Below are 12,089 nucleotides of genomic sequence, written 5' to 3'. Positions count from 1 at the left end.
GAGGGACCACTTATATGATTTTATTTACATGAAACGATTAGAATGGGAAAACCCATAGATATCGAAAGTAGGTTGATGGGTTTCTGGGGCTGGAGAGGATGAAGGGTATGGAATTGATTTTTTTTTTTTTTTTTTTTAATGTTGGGGGTAGGAGTTTTAGTAATTTATTTTCTGTATTTTTGCTGTGTTGGGTCTTCGTTTCAGTGCGAGGGCTTTCTCTAGTTGTGGCAAGCCGGGGCCACTCTTCATCGCCGTGCGCGGGCCTCTCACTATCGCGGCCTCTCCTGTTGCGGAGCACAAGCTCCAGACGCGCAGGCTCAGTAGTTGTGGCTCACGGGCCTAGTTGCTCCGCGGCATGTGGGATCCTCCCAGACCAGGGCTCGAACCCGTGTCCCCTGCATTAGCAGGCAGATTCTCAACCACTGCGCCACCAGGGAAGCCCTGGAATTGCTTTTTAAGGAAATAAAAACGATCTAAAAAATTGATGGTTGGTGATGGATGCACCACTCTGTAAATATACTAAAGGCCATTGAATCGTACATTTTGAATGGGTGAATTGTTTGGTATGTGAGTTATATCTCAGTAAAGCTGTTTGAAGAATTGAAAATGAAGAGAATGAGTGAGAGAAGGGTGAATCATGAACCAGGTTAATACAGGTTAATGGGGCATCTCAGTAAGTAAAAAGCCTCTCTCACCTGACTCCCTATACCTGCCAAGAGGGTCCCTCCTACATTATTGAGTTATTTATACAACAAATAGCATCAAGGCTATTGTGTGCCTTCAAGAAGTTAAACTAACAGAAATATTCTCTGCCATTGGAGAGCTAATCACTTAGGCTAATAGCCTGGTATTTAACAAAGTATTATCCAAAGAGCTTTATTATTGTTATTATTACAGTTATGTTAAAAGCTAGAAAGGAAAACAGCCAAAGCACCAGTAGAGTAGAAGAATATTCCTTGTCTGGTCTGGATGAGGCCCCAGTTGTCAGGTAATTTTCATTGGACGTTTGGACGTTTTCTGTTAACACTGCTTGACCTTGTCTCCTCACAAACTAACTGAGCTTTTAGTAAAAGAATGCAGAGCCAGCCAGTGTGTGCTTGGAGTCTCTTACCCTGTCACTGCTGGGGTGGACGGCCCTACCTGGGGCACTGAGGAGTACCTGGAACTTGGCCCTGACACCATTCTTTGATACTAGTGTCCACATCCTCCTTCCAATGCCCGGCATCAGGGATAGATAGCTTTAATTACACCAGTCCTTAAGGACACTTCCAGGCCTTCACTGAGGCATTTCATTTCCTTCTGCTAGGGGCCCCCAATGCCGGGTGATACAATTCAGCAGAAAACTTCCCCGGGAGGAATTTTGAAAACTAAACCTCCAACTTCGCTGACACTGCAGGTGTTCACTGAGCTGGGCCCACTTCGCTTCTTTTCTTAGGGCCAGTGATTCATAGCTTCTGGAGCTCATGAAAATCTGATCAGGCTAGTCTTTGACTGAAACTCCTATATTCCCCATTGTCTCTAGTATAGATTTCAAATTCCTACAGATGACAACACAGTCCTTTGCATTAACCCTATTTGCCCCCTCCCCTCCAGCCATGCCCCCACCATCCTCATCTTCACCACTAGCATTAGTACATCCTTCTGAGATACTACACGTTGTACTTATCCTTGGCATGAATTTTCCACCTCATCCCCCCAACAACCCTCCGAGGCTGGGAGTGTTCTTATCTCCATTCTACACATGAAAAAAGAAAAAAAAAAATACAGGGAGGAAATAACTTCCCCAAGTCTTACAGCTAATAAGTAGTAAGATTCAGATTTCAGCCCAGGCAGTCTGACTGTGATTTTAATCACTTCACTATTTCGCATCAGCAATACCAAATTACTTGCAATTCACCCAATGTGCAATTTTCTCATGCCTCTGGGCAGGAATGGATCTGGTTTTCTGTAGGGCTGAAAGCATATACAGTTTTGCAGACCCTATTTAAGGAAAAGAAAAAAAAAATACTAATAAAAATTTAGGTATTTATAAGGGAAAAGAATCTGAAAAAGAATAGATACATATATATGTATAATTAAATCACTTTGCTATACACCTGAAACTAACACAACACTGTAAATCAACTATACTTCAATTTAAAAATCCAATTTAAAAAATTCAGGTATTAATATCAATGATTATTTCAAATAATAAAAAGATGGCAAATTACAATTTTAAAATGCTGAAAAGCATCAGAAAGTTTTCTTAAAAATCCAGAAAAACAACACTATTTCTATCATTTTCTCTCTGACATATCTGCCCATCATATGAGTTTCCTCCTTTATCTGAGTTCAGACTTACGGACCACTTCCTCATATGCCCCAAGTTTGGGGATGTCATTTTCTACAAGGAGAGTGGAAAGATAATTCAGCCTTTCTCTAAGGGCAGAGGTTGGTAAACTGAGGCCTGAGGTCAGCTGCTGTTTTTGTAAATAAAGTCTTTTTCAGCACACAGTTGCACCTGTTTGTGAACCTCTATTGTCTGTGGCTGCTTTCTTGCTACAAGGAGTTAGAGTTGAGTGCTTGTGATAGAGAAGGTATGACTACAAAGTCTAAATTATCTACTCTCTGGCCCTTTTACATAAAAAGTTTGCCAGTTCTGCTCTAGGGCAGTGGTCTCTGAAGGGAAGAACTTAAGAAAGGTGCTATGAAACTTAGTTTCATTGACTTCTTTTTACCTATTTTGCTGCCTCTGGGCCAGAAATCCATCCACTCTGGGTTCCTCCTTTGAGATTTAGCTCAGACATGTTCTCCCTTAGAAGAGCATTCCCTGACCCCTCCCCACCAGCCCACACCAAGAGCCACTCCTCTGTGCTCCCACACTCACATTCAATACCCCTTCATTTATTGTGGGGAAAAAAAATCATTTCTCTAAGCTTCCCTCCAATTCAAGATTGGAAAGATGAGGATGTGGTTTGACCAGACAGGGGCCACACTGATTTGAAAAGAGTGACACATACTGCTAGCTGCCTACCTTGTAACCATTCTCCTTTCTTACTTAGTCACAGAATATGATTTTATTCTGAGCAATGTTGTGTCAAGATCAAAGATTACATTTTCTGCCTCATGGTTCTAGTCAATGAGATATAAGTGGAAGTGTTGTGTGGGATTTTGAAAAGGGTTACTACTAAGAACTGCCTCGGGTTGGAGGTAACTCCTTCTTCTGTCATCACCACCCTGTCTCCTTTTGGCTTCTTTTAATGTAGATGCAATGGCTGTAACTCCAGCAGCCATCTTGGATTATGAGGTGACTTTGCAGATGGAAATCAGTATTAAGGCTAGCAAAATAGAAACATAAAATGTCCTCTATGTCCAAGCAGATCCAGTAGAGCCACCATAAAAATCCTGAGCTATCTACTTTCAGAATACTCTTATGTTAATAAATAAATTCTTGTGTGTTCAAACCACTGTAAATGAATCTCTGCTCCTAGCAGCCAAATGCAACCCCTAAGTGGTACAGGAGACAAAATTCTTAGATTATTTAATCAAATAGGGTGGGAGGGTGAGAAACACTTTAGAACTATTGAACACAAAAAATATTAGATTTTTGTCATATGATTTTACAAATTAATGATAATTGACATTCTAATCAGGCACTAAACAAATTGTGCTATGAGGGTGGTTATCTTAGGATGTCTTCATTAGACAATGTTCATTGGTGCCAACTAAGAACTGTAACATATATGTATTTAATCAAAAAAATAAAAATAAAAAGAAGTGGTGGGGTTATTTGGTTCCTGTCACTGGGAAGAATGGAAATGGATCCAAGGCATCCAATAATGTCATTATCTTTTATGTAAGTTTCTCACTCCCTGTTCCAATAGCTTTTTCCATGTGACTGGGCAGCAGGGAAGCATAGCCAAAAGAAGCCAAGGTGTGCAGTACTTTCATTTAGAGGGAATATACTGTTTTCTCTCCCAGAATCCATGTAGATAAATCCCAGGGAAGATCTCTGATTGGCCAGCTAGGATCACATGCCCACCCCTTGTACAATGTAGTATTGGCAGGGAGGAGTGTGGGGATTGGCCAGTCTGGGTCACATGCATGCCCATGTGGTCAGGGGACAGAATACCATGATTGGCAGCCCCTCTGGAATCATACAGGATACACAGTCAAATGGTTAATGAGAGATGAACCATGTCCCAAAAAGATGGAGAATAAGATAAAACCATAGTACTCACTACTTAGTACATGGCTGTTAGCTCTTTGAGAACAGAGGCCAGTTCTGTTTTTTATCTAATGTCTCTGGCACATGGTGGACGTCTTATGGGTGTTTACATCTTCATCAATGAACACTTAATTTGGTTATTTTGTAATAATAGAAACAATAGCCATTTGTGAACCGCCTCCTATGCCAACAATTTTTTTTTTTTCATTTAGTCCTTAAAACAATTCCAGTTGCTGTTGAGGAAAGTAAAGCTCAGAGTCATCCAATAATTTGTCTAAAACTGCACTGAATTCAAACTCCATTTTTATCCAAATACAAAATCCATGTTTTTGCATGACAACACACTGCCTCTAAAAGTTTTCAGGGTGGTACACCTTATCATAGATCTGTGTTTGTTTTGTTTTGTTTTTTTTCAAATCATGTCGGAGAGGATCAACAGCAGGGAATTTCAAATCTGGTTGCCCATAATGATCACCTTGTATGCTTATACTGGATCCTGGGCCTTGTTCTTGTTAATTTTGATTTAGAAATTATGGAGTAGGACCTGGTAATCTGTATTCTAGGAACTATTGTGAATACTACAAGCAATCAAAACACACAGAAAGCAAAGCATTCATGCATTTACCACCAAGGTTAAAAATAAAACACATCATGTGTAATTAAAGTCCTCTGTAATCCTCTCTGATGTCATTGCCATCCCCCCTGCCACTCCCCTGCGATAGGCAATAGCCTTTATCCTGAAGCTTGGGTTTACTATTTCATCTACGTTTGTACTGTTACTACATATGTATGTCCATATGTAATATATGGTATCTTTTTGCCTATTTTATACAATATACATTAACTCCACATTCTCTTCCACAATTTTCTGTGATCTCTCAGTTGTATCTTTTGAGGTGTAATCACATTGATGAATGTAGTACTAGTTCATCTGTTTTCACTGTTGTATAATATTCCATTGTTTGCCTTTATTTACCACAATTTATGTATCCACTTTTTCTTTAATGTACATTTAAGACGTTTACAAATGGTCACTTTTACAATGTTGCAGTGAACATTTTTGAACATATCCCCTCATTCACACCCATGATACTCTCTAGATTATATTCCGAGGGGTGGAGTTGTTGGGTCACGGGGAATGGTGAGTCTGTTCTTTTTCAGAACTGCTCAGCTGATTCTCATGGGCAGCAAAATTAAAGAACTGCTAAGTCTGTGCCAACCTCAATCTGTTACACCTCAGTGCTTCTCAAATTCTAATGTGCAAATGAATTTCCTGGGGATCTTGCTAAAATGCAAATTCTGATTCTATAAATCTGGAGTCGGGGGTGAGGTTTGTAATTTCTAACAAGCTCCCAGGTAATGCTGATGCTGGTCTGCATGAACCACACTTTGGCTATCAAGTTCTATCTGAATAAAAATGAAAGCTCATTCCTTCAACAGAGTAAACTAGGCACATACTGTGGACTAAAGGCAGACGATGCAGGGAGGAATAAGAAGGGTGAACAGACAAGTCTTTTTGTTGGAGACAGTCCCAGTTTTGCCTAGCATCTCTATGCCTCTGTATGTGACAGATGTCATGGTTGTCCTTAAACAAGGCACTGTTTCTGTATCTTATGCTCTAAGTAAGGAAACTTAAAGCTCTCTGAAAGGGAAACTCTCTACCCTATGAAAAAAGCTTGGACCTCAGGACTAGATTCAACATCAGCATCTTTCTCAGGGCAAAATTAGAAGCCCCAGATATTATTCTCACCAGCATCCTCCTGTCAGCTCCAAATAGTGAGGGAGCAAGAAGGAAACCTGGAATTATTAGCTGTTTCACAAATTTTTCCCCTTCAGAATTCTAAGATATTATTGAATTGCTGAATTTTATACTAAATGTTAGCACCACTTGGAGTTACAAACGCTAAGCCCAAACAGGGGCAATGATATCACTGAAGACATGGTGGTTTGAATTTTGATGCTAACAGTTGTGATTAGATAAAATGGTTTTGAAAAGACCACAGACTCATCTCTAATGCACTTGGACCTGCTACGGTTGCTTGCTTTGCACACCCCAAAATACGGGGTGAGTTTTCACTCTAAACAACCCATTCTTTAACTTCAAGTAGTGTTTCTTTTAGACAAGATGGAAAGTGATTAGAGACGAATGTGCATGGAGGAATCTCGAAGACTTTGCTTCAAGCCCTTCACTTCAAGAAAGTGCGATGTATGTTCTCACTCTTGCAAGATGATGCTCAGAGCCTTCCATGGAATTGGAACAAGCATTTGCCTTGAAATCCAATATTTGGGCTCAGCTTCTATGAGCAGCGTGGCCTTGAGAAACCCAATTGCTTTATTAAGCTCCTCATTCAGTGGTACAGAAAACATTTGTTTAGAACTGGAAATCATTTTTCTGGAAAATATCTCAGAAAACAGTTACAGATGAAGATCCTTACAGCTAGAAACACACACGAATTTCTCAATGTCCCCCAGCCAGTGTGGGTTTATAGGGCTTTGCCCAAAAGTAAGGCTGTGTATGAGCTGCCAAACACTTCTAGTTATAAAGGTTGAACTTGTCATAAATAAAGGCACCTTATCTTTTACAGTTCCATTTGGACTTTATTAACTTAGTAAAATGTAGTACATTAGAACTAGTAATAAGAGATTATCCACATGCACTAAATATTTGATAAGCATTCATCATTTTATTTTTCAAATGGGCTGGATATAAATGCCCAATTTCTATAAGTGTGATATCTCCCAAGCCCCTTTATGTAATAATTATTGACTTCTTGTTTATAAGCAGGCCTGAAAGTAGTGTCTCTTTTTAATTAGTTTCCTGATGACTTTTTTTTTCTTTTTTTAATTAAACAATGCCACAGACAAACTTTTGAAGCTAAAGACACTTTAATGGATGTGATCTGTCTGCCTTTCTTTTCCTGGCTGTATTCATTATAGGCAAATCAATGAAAATTGATAAACTCATGATGGAAAAAAGGAATGTATTTGTATTCATTACAGGGGATTGGAGATAATAATAAAATGAAATGTTGTTATAGTGAGATATAAACGCAACCTACAGAACTGTTCAATATGAGAATAGCTAGATACATTTCATTACCATGATAGGAAGCAGCTCAGAAGCGGAAGCCAATAATTTTAAAAGTCTCGAGCACAGGGTTATGCTGACTATACAGTTCAATACGTTAATTGACAATAAATCCTGCTTGCCTCTAAAAGGCACTTGACTAGTCATTTTCAAGATGGTCCTGATTTTTTATGATGCAGAACTTTTAATTTACAGGGATGATAAAAATAGATTTGCTTTCAGCCACTTGTATTTGATTTAATTACCTAATCAACTATAAATCATCTACTATTGAAAAAGTAATTTAACAAAGATGATATTTGCCTGTCATATTTTTGGGTTACTGCTTGGGAGAGTTTGGTGACTGGAGAGGAAGGAGACTTCGGCAGGTGAATCTTCTACACTTTCCTCCGAAGTCCGAAAGAACTCTGCAAAGTTCGGCTCCTCCTCCAAAATCAGTCAATTGGCATTTTGACTTACTTACTTCTTAACCAGATATACCTTGAAGGTGAAGTTGTCATTACAATGGGAAAAATTGGGACTTGATTATATCTTAGCATTTTTCCAGCCCTTATATGCTGTCATATTGCCCCTAGTGACAAGTTGGATGTGAATCTAATATGGTAGTTAAGATTGACTATAGAAAATAGAGGCTCACCTCAGCAGAACCTGCTAGATTAAATGCTTGATTATAGATGATGGATATTTATGATTAAAGAAGGAAGGCGTAGTTTCCTGGAATAATTGGAGGTTCTGATGCCCCAATGTCAGAAGACCTGCAACAACATCTCTCTCCAGGCTTGGTGAGACAACTCAGACACTCCCATTTTCTATTTGCCTCTCCAGAAATCAAAGTCTGCAGCTCTTTTGTGACCATATGCTAATTACTAGCCACTTGCTTCTAAAAGGTATATCTCGTCTTGTCCCTGGGCTGCTCAGAATTCTTCAGTGGTTTCCCATCATGCTCAGTCTAAACTTTTAGGCAAAGCATCTCCTTAACACTTCAGACTCTGTCAATATTCCTCCATCCTATGTGTTCTAAACATTCTGAAGGTCTTTTAATTCCTGCAAAATTATGGTTTATTGAGGGAATTCCCTGCTGGTCCAGTGGTTAGGACTAGGCACTTTCGCTGTCGTGACCCAGGTTCAATCCCTGGTCGGGGAACTAATATCTCACAAGCTGCAAGGCATGGCCAAAAATGAATATGGTTTATTGGCTGAATGGATGAATGGATGGATGGATGAGTGGATGGATGGATGGATGGATGCAAGGATGAATAGATGCAAGGAATAACGAGGGGATGGATAGGTGGAGGGATGGATAGGTAGATAGATGGATGGATGCAAGGACGAAGGGATGGAAGAGTGGGTGGATAGATGGATGAATAGCTCAAGTAACTGTCTTTCCCATTCCTGGAAGTATTTAGCCCTAGTCCCTAAAATATCTTCCTTTGCTCTAATTCATTCTTCTCCATTCTACATCTCCGAAATGTCAGCGTGTCTGAATCATATTTACTTGCTGGATACTGAGGTGATTATGCCTCTTGGTGAAGTTCAACCTTACTCATGGTTCTAACCTCTCATCTTGGCTTAAACTCTGGGGGACCCTGAGGTCCTGGTGATGGACACTATTTTCCTTGATTCATGTTACATTTAATTACCTCTGCCCAACAACCAGGCACAGGATTCTTAGCAGCTTTCTATTCCCCCACTCCTATTTTCTTTGGAGTCAACCCATACTGCCTGTCTTTTAACTAGAGGGGGCTGCAGTTCTTGGTCACATGTAGGACCAAGATGAGAGTAGTAGATTCAGAGCTTAGTCAGTCAGTAGATTTTTAATTTCTAGAGTGAGACTTTTCTCCAAGTTTGGTGATGATCTCTGGTTGTCAGTTTCTCCCAAACCTCATCTTAGTTTTGCAAATGCCTTATACCAAAAAATGTTAATAATTTTCAAAGCTGTATAATGGATACAATGGATTTCTTTTTCTGTCCCACTTGCATGGATGCATGGAATTTATTCTTTTATCTTTTTGAGCTCCATATATTAAAATGAACAAAGATGTGAAACTCATGACACCTAAAATACATGTGTGTGTTTATACCTATTATTGAAAGGAAGGCGTAATAGCCCAATTATACTTCAATACAAAATTATTATCCTAAACACAGTTATTTTCATTTATATATCCCCTGCCCCAGTCCAAGAGCATAGACCCATATTTTTACAGACCGGCATTAATGGTGCCCAGGTCATTTTGTGTTCTGCTTTGTTCACTTCATAATTGATCAAAAACATTTTCCATATTTCCACCCAGTTTTCACAATTATAACTTCTACAATCTGCAAAATATCCTATCATGTCGATGGAACATCATTTAGTCCATCATTACTCAATGGATGGACATTTTAAATTATTTCTATGTTTTTGTTGCCATTGTTGTCGTTGGAGATAATGCTGCAAAGACTAATAGAAGATGTGAATATAGAAAGTCTGATTAAAATTTATCATCAATTTTTTCCTTCCCCAGAGTATTTGATTACCTTAGAGCTCATTATGTCCTTAATCTCTATTTTCATTTTCTTTTTTCAATTTTGATACCTATTCATTACCTCTCTTAATATTTGGTAATCCTCCCCTTCTCTAGCTTTAAGCTTAAAAAGCGTACGAAATTCTGTTTGTGCAATAACACAGATAGGAAGTCAAACCAACCTGAATTCAAATGCTCTGTCTACCACTTTGTAGCCCTAAGAACTCAGAGAGGTGATTGAATATTTCTAGCTTTCAATGCTTTCATTGGCAAAATGAGAACAATACCTTCCTTATAAGTTTATTTTAGAACAAACTCTAAGAAAACTTTTGTTGTTACTCTTAACGTTTTTATTATTATTTTCTTTGAAGAGCTTTAAAAGTTTGGACTCGGAGAGGGTAGGATCAGGCCTAAAAATTGTAATAGAAAAAAAAATATTTTTGGTGTGGTTTATTCATTTGCTTGTTCTCTTCCCACTTCCATTTAAATAACTGTAGAGAGCACTGTTATGGTAATAGACCAATTGTAGGGGGTCTATGCGTAACTCACCGTAAAAATCTTTCTCTGAGATTTCTTCCCATGTTATTATATAATATTCCTAAAAAATAAAGTTTAAAATAAATGGCAGCAGTTTGCCCCAAAGAATGGGTATTTCACATTTTTTCACACACAAAAAAATGGTGATTCGTTAAGATGGTTTTGAAGTTTTAACTATCGTAAATAACATTGTGATCAGTAACTTTGAGTATAAAGCATTTCCTTCAAGTAAATATTGTTTCCTCAGGATGAATTCCTGCATTTGGACTTACTGTGTCAGACAATATACACATTTTAAACTTGATTCATTTTGAAATTATGTTTTTCTAAAGTATTGTACAAATTTTTTATACCTGCTAAACCCTCTTAGGTTCCGTAATACTAGCAAAAAGAGGATAGAAAGCGTCAAAGAAATGAACCCAGCTAGTTTAATAATACAAGATTCATATTCTGGGAAATATCATACATATTTCCTTTTACATTTTGTTGTTTCAGACTATGTTTGCATATGAAATAACCAAATAAATACTGTTCATAGTAAAAATGCTATCGCTCAGACAACATATAAGGAAAGACATAAATTCACCTGGTAAGTGATATTGTAACAGGGAAAAAAAGGAAAAGGACATTTATTTTGCTAAGAGCTCCACGGATGGGACTAAAATACAATACAGCTTGATCAGGTTCAGTATAATTTTGTGTGTCTCACAAATGTCAGCCAAAGGGTTGATTGCTTAAAATAATACTCTGTGTTTAGACATTTTGGATCAGCAAAATGTTTGTTTGTAGTTGCCATTATTAAGAAACAGTGGCTTTGCTTTTCTCTTAGTGATGGAGTTTTTCTAGACTAGCATGTAAAGGGTGGGATTGTCTAAGCTTAGCACTCCCCCCAGTTTTCTCTTCTCTCTCTCTCTCTTTCACCCAGGCAACAGATCACTCCTTTTCCATCAAATGTTCACCTTTGCTAATGAGTAGTTAATGGGTTTTGGCATCATTGAAGGCACAAGCACAGACAAGGTTGTAGGATCCCGGGATGGCCTGGTGTATTGTGATCGTGCATAGGGGATCCTCAGATCCAGCCCCTGAGCCTTTTCCTACATCCCTCGATACTTCCCTGGAGCATCGAGTGTTTAGAAATACAGCTCTATTTTAAAACCTCCAAGTCACCACTTTATATGACTACATCCCCTCCTCTTGGAATTGATAACATGTTGACTCAGAGTCATAATGGTAACTTCCTCATGAACAGCTGATGTTGTGAAATTAACAAAGACGAGAACTCCCTGACAGTTGAAGCCAAGAAATGAATTATAAAAATGTACTTCAGTCACAATACCAGAGAGACTCTGCTTATGAATTAGTAACAGATGGGAAAATACTATTCACTTCCAGTTTTACATAAACGTCTATAATGCTTGTTCTGATCATAAGTTTTTATTTCTTCCAGAGCTTCATTATGGTTCTAGCAAGATTTGCCATTAAAAAAAATAATAATAAAAAGCTTGCTGTGGGTAGATGCTATTTTTCTCTCTTCCTTCTCTCTCTCTTAAATAAAAAAAGTAAATAATTCAGGTGAAAGATATGCATGTCATTTCATTGCTTACTTTTTGTATTGCAAAACAAAGTATTACATATTCCCCTAAATTACGTGGTCGAGGGTAATTTATTATTATTCTTTTAGATTAACATCTATGCTCTGAAAGGGAATTGTTAATAAATTCTCTGTGCCGCTTTTCCATAGTACTACTGC

The sequence above is a fragment of the Globicephala melas genome, chromosome 15 (assembly GCF_963455315.2).
Source record: "Globicephala melas chromosome 15, mGloMel1.2, whole genome shotgun sequence".
Lineage (NCBI taxonomy): Eukaryota > Metazoa > Chordata > Mammalia > Artiodactyla > Delphinidae > Globicephala > Globicephala melas.
Note: the sequence above shows the minus strand (reverse complement) of the source record.